Raw genomic sequence first — 5,866 nt, forward strand, 5'->3', positions numbered from 1 at the left:
TTTCCACTGATAAGTTTTCTATGTAGCAGATTAAGAGTGTGATTGCAATTGAGTTAGTGAGAAGATCCTAATCATCTCTTACTCAGAATTCCCAATGGCTATTCCTGGACAGGTAGAACCACCAGACACAAGTCTCTTCTCTGGGACCCTTGGCTTTGGAGCAACTCCTCAGCAGCAGGAAACTCAAGACCCTACATCCTGGCTCAAGCCAAACAAAGAAAGAGGAGGGGCACCATGAAGAGCAGGAATCAGACACCACACTGGGGCCACCTCCAGGGCCTCTTGGTCTTGAGACGAATAAGGACCTCCCCTGGTCATTTAGTCCATGTCATTCCTCCCCTACACCACCCCTTTCCAGCAGGTGGGTCCATCAGCTGGTCCAGCCCATCCCTGCCTTCTCCCCTTTATCCTCATGCCCTTTCCTGACCCCACCATCCCCATCCAGAGCCCTCCTTCCCGGCCTCCTATCCCCATCGACACAATGCTCAAGCACCAGCTCCCCTCCCTTCCTGACCGCTCAGGACAACGTGCTCTCCATCACTTCCAGCCTCACCATCTGCCCTAACTCCTGAATCATGAGATCCCCTCCCTTCTTTTATTTGCCATTGTTGTTGTCGTCGTCGTTATTCCTTAACTATTCCCGAATGGTGGCTAAAGCAAATGCTGCTTCTCTAGGACAGCGATCACAGACTAGGGCCCTGGAGTGGGCTAGGCAGGGGGTTCTGTACAGGGGCCTGAGTGAGGACAGAGGGAGTGGAGGGGCTAAAGGGGGTAGCTGAGGCCATGTGGTAAGGTTGGACCAATGCTGCCGAGTGTTCTCTTTTATGAAAAGAAAAAAAAAATTAAAACGACAAATCAGGATTTTTGAAATCTCCTAGGATTGGCAACCAATCCAATAGCGGCTTTATGCACATGTTGGCCAACGAGAGTCTGCTGGTGGCCAACCCAGCCCTTGGCCTGGAGGCTGTATGCTCCCTCCCAGGAGATGGAGAGCAGCTCCCATGGGGCGGCAGGTGCCCACCTCTCCCACAGCCCCCCTGGCGATGGCCCAGGGCTGGGCAGATGTCACAGGCTGGGGATAAGCGGGGGTCAGGAGGAGACGAGGCTTCCTCCCCATGCTCCCACCCTGAGGGTGGGGCCGTCTTGGCTTTGCTTGCAGCATCATTAAGGCAAAGAAAACAACCATAAAGTGTTTCATTCGACTCTGAGGATTGCCAGAAGAGCTAAGAGCTTCTTAAGTAGATCCCTTCCAAACCATTGGGCCCCTCTATAAATAAAGCTTTAGACAATTTCGGAAAGGCATATTTATTTATCTGATAGATCACAACGGCTCTTTCGGTGCTGTTAGCCCTGTGGTGTGATCCTCAAGCACTTAGCTCCCTTCCATCTAGTTAGGCCTCTTCCTGGGCAGCAAACATGGAGGTTAACCCCTCGGACGAGCAGGCGCCTGACATGAAGCAGTCCTCCTCACAGTGGGCCCCGCTCCGATCCGAGCCATTAACACGGAGGCGGCAGCAGATGCCAAGGGGAAATTATTAATAAGCAGTGGCTGAATGACTCCAAGCCAGCGAAAACATTTCGAAAGTGGCTAACGGCTAAAGGAAAGGGGCGGGAAGAAGGGAGGAGGAGACCAGGCTTGTGTTTTTCTCCAAACAGCGCGGGTGGGGGGGGAAAGGAAGTAGGAAAGAAGAACAGGGAGATGCAGACACTGATTACGAAGAAAAAATTCTCTCCCCCCTCCCCCGCTCTGGGTTTCACCCTCCTTGATTTCTGGCACTGCAAGCTTTTCTTGGGTCAAATTGGGTGGAGGAAAGCCTTCTCAGCCTCAGCTCTATTGGTACTGGGGGGCTGGAACGTTCTTTGTTGTGGGGGCCTGTCCTGGGAATTTTAGGATGCTTTGCAACATCCCTACCCTGTACCCTCTAGATTCCAGTAGCAGCCCCCTCTCCTGGCAGGACAGCCAAAATGTCTCCGGACAGGAACAAACGTCCCCTGGGGAACAGAATCACCCCTGGCTGAGAACCACTGCACAGACTTAAAAGATAAACTTGAAAATCAATGCAGGAAAAATAAATAGTGGACCAAGGGCTTGGAGAGAGCCGGCCTGGGTTCAAGCCCCAAATCTACCACTTCCACAGTGACCTTGATCAAATTACTTCACATCTGGGTCTCGATTTTCTCATCCACAAAATGGGATGATACCTAGCATCATAAACCATAAAGCAACCACATAAGGTTTTTGTGAGAGTGAAAATGTTTTTCATATCATGTCCTTAGCACAAAGTTGACCACACAATAAGAGATCAGATTATCACCCACTATGGCTGTAATCCTTATCATCAGCATATGCAAATGGTCTCTGTCACAATCTAACACACTTTTTCCAATTCCACTAGCCAGTCCTCCTCCGTCACAGGAGGCCTTTGCTGTGTTGGAGATTGATTAGTAATACCAAGCCCTCCCTTTCTTCCTCCCCCAAACAAAAAGTTATATTCAAACAAAGGCTTGCCACAGACCCTTAAAATATTTGTATTAGTCATGGAGTGGTCAGTTGTAAGCGACTAGAATCAACTCTTAGAAGAAGAATGTTCCAGAATGCTGTGGGTCAGCTCCCAGATTCCAGAATCACAAAGGAAGGCTGTGGAACCAGGCTCAGCAAAGGGCAGGACCAGGGTGAATCTGGGGGCTCAGTAGCAGGGACTACTCCACACTCCCATCAGAGCATGGTCTTTGAAAATAATCTGTGCCAATTTTTTCCCCCCTGTTCTTGAATCACCCTGCTCAAATTTCAAAATCTCAGGAGAGAGTGTAAAAATTGGCTAGGCTGGGGCCACATGCTCACCCCTGGCCTGGGTGGGATGCAGGGCACTTTGTTAAAAGGCCTACTAAGGCTATCCACAGTGGGTAAGGGGAAGGGTCCTTTGCTGAAAGGGGATTGGAGAGTTGTTACCCTCTGAAAAACAACAGAATGGTGGGCACTGGGTGGGCTGAAGCAATGAATGTTTGCCACACTCTGTACCCAAGGACGCACCCATCTGCCCTGCCCAGAAAGCAGAAGTATTCCACCTGATTCGGATTCACTGCATACTTCATAAGGACCTCCCAGATAAGTCCCCAGCCTGAGACTGGCCTGACATCCCAACAAAAGCAGGGAGCATAGTCCAAGAAGGTCCTAGGCTAAGGCCAGCCTCTCAACTCAGCTTCCTCCCATCCCACTCCATCCTCCCCACACACTTCATTCTCATCTCCATCTACGAATAGGAGCTTGATGAAACCACACCCAGAAATAAGTCCCCGGAGCTGACTAATCCACTGTCTCCTGCCGGAAGTAAACCCATGGGGGGTGGGGGCACAAGAACGAACATGGCCTCCATGGGGCTGCAGCTAATATTGAGCCAGGCGAAAATGAGGGTTGGCAGGTTTGGAACTATTGATCCGTCAGGACGTGAGACAACCTGAGAGGCATCTTTCTGCTGAGGTTACCACTTATCCCGGAAGATGCTCTTGGCACTAAAGCATGGCATGAAAGCTTCCCTTAGATGGCAGGATAGGGGAAATGTTAGACACGCAGAGAGAGTAACTTGGCTCCCGAGATTTATTAATATTTTAAATGTGGAAGGCCTGCGTCCCAGGGCTTACTCATTGCTTGCTGGGGAAGAGTCCAGGTAAACAAATTCACATCACCGAAAACAAAACCTCACCTCTGCATCTCGTTCCTCCATCAGATAACAGTGGTGAGCTAATTATTCAGATATAAGCACACTCGTGTCCTTCAGACAAACAAATGAAAGGGTTAAACTATGTATCTGTGGTTTCTCCATCGTAACATCCTTGGGGACAAAACTGAAATCATAATTTTATTAACGACCCACAGAAGAGATTGGATCAATTTTTCCATAGACTCAGAATTTGGCAATGAAGAGATCAGACCAAAAGTCGAAGAAAAGGAAAAAAAGTAAACTGGGGACGCTTTGTTCTCCACACACAGCGTTTTCGACTCGGATGAATCTGAAAGAGAAATAAAAATAATCAGAGGTCATTTGGTGGGCAGATTCTGGCTCCAGGGTTCCCTGGGATTTGTTCAAAGGAAACCCATCCCTCCCACATGCCCCTTGCAGAGACGGCCGGGCCTGTGTGTACCCACGTCAGTCAGTCCAGGTGACAGGGACGAACGTCACTGAAGGCCGTGGCTAGTAACAGCCCCACGAGTTACTTGCATCTCATGGTGAATGCTGAAGCCATCGGTCATGACAACCAAAAGGAGAAAATTAGAGCCAAACTTCAATAATCTTAGCCAAGAGGAGTGAAAAGTCAGGCACAAATCGGTCCGTTTAAGAATCAGTTTGCTTTGCCTTTTTTTTTTTTTTGAAACTATTTTTATCTGACTGTAGCAGAATCAGTTAAGATCCTTGAGGGCCTTTAAAGACCATCTACTGCCAGACTGTGGGCTGAAAGGAGGAGCCTTATTAAGGATCATATTTTAAAAGAACATTTACACTGTATTTCATAATTAGACTTTGTATTTCATACATACTCTCCGAATGCATCTGAGAGCTTATTCTGGGCCTTAGGGCTGGGGCCACTGAGCCTGCGGGTGATTCTCCCCCCACATTCTCTCTCCAGTACAGACCTATCTACTGGAGAGCCTGGGTCGGGAAGACCTCCATCTCCAGCCCCTTGTTTTGCTCCTCCCTGCTCTGCCCCTGCACTTGGAGCAGGCATCTAGTACAGCTGTCCCCTACTGCCCACTCTGGTTGACACCCGCTTCTTTGCCAGGTCACCGCCACTGCCGCGTGCTAGAGACCTTGGCTCCACCCAGCATCTGGTCCACATGGATGCATTCTGGAGACATTGTAGGTGAGCGAAGGAAGCTGCTAGAGTGGGATCAGCCCCCAGGCAGGGACAGAGCTGAGGCCAGAGGACCCAAGGCAGAAAAGAACAGTCACCAGACATTTTCATCATGTTCCATTATCTGCAAAATGGGGATGATCATCCATGGTGTTATCATAGGAGGGCCGGTCGGTGTGGGATCTCTGTGGGAAACGGGAGATCCCAGCCCACTGGGCTGGGAGGGATGCTCCACATGCACATTTAGGCCACCGTGTTGGTTCCTGTGGTGGGTTTTGCTTTGAATATAGAGCCAACGCAGACCTAGCCATGAGGCCTGATTCTCCCAGACCATGTCTTGACACTCAAGCTGAGAGATCCCCTCAATTTGCAGCTACCCCATTTGGTAGCTGCAAATTCCCCTGGGGTGTCCCTAACTAGCCCAGATGCTACTACTCCCCAAGGTCCTCTTCATTCAGACTGAGAGTGTCGTGGAGAGAGAAATCAACTCCAGTGCCGAGGGAAAGAATGGTGATTAGAAAGGTTTCGCAGAGGAGAGGCAGAGCTTGTCCATGCTGTGTTCCCACGGCGTGGGTGCCCATGTCCACTAAGTGTGCCCACCGCCCCAGCAGACAGTGGGCCTCTCCAATGCAAGAGCACCTCCTTTGTCACCTGGGTCTGACACTTACCATGTGCCCCATAAACATGATAGAAGGGGCAAACAGCAGCTAGGAAACAAAACCTAGCCTGACTTTGCATTCTCTCGGGAGAGCCAGAACTTTTATACATTACATTTGATTGCCTTCTGGTGAGGCATCCTCTCTTGGGTTCCCCAGGGTCTTGGCCGTGCTCCCTAGTCTTACTGCCCACGCACTGTATTCATTTATATTACCTGAATGGCCCAGGTAGGCATGTGCATTTGCTACCCTGGGAATAAGTAAATGAAAGGTAGGATTCTGATAAGAAGAAATAAATACAGAGGCAGTGCAGATGGAAAGAAAGCAATAATGAAAGGCTCGGTATAGGGGGCACTCCTTGG

This window comes from Leptonychotes weddellii, chromosome 16 (genome assembly GCF_054177405.1).
Source record: "Leptonychotes weddellii isolate Sample4059 chromosome 16, ASM5417740v2, whole genome shotgun sequence".
In the NCBI taxonomy this organism is placed as follows: Eukaryota; Metazoa; Chordata; class Mammalia; order Carnivora; family Phocidae; genus Leptonychotes; species Leptonychotes weddellii.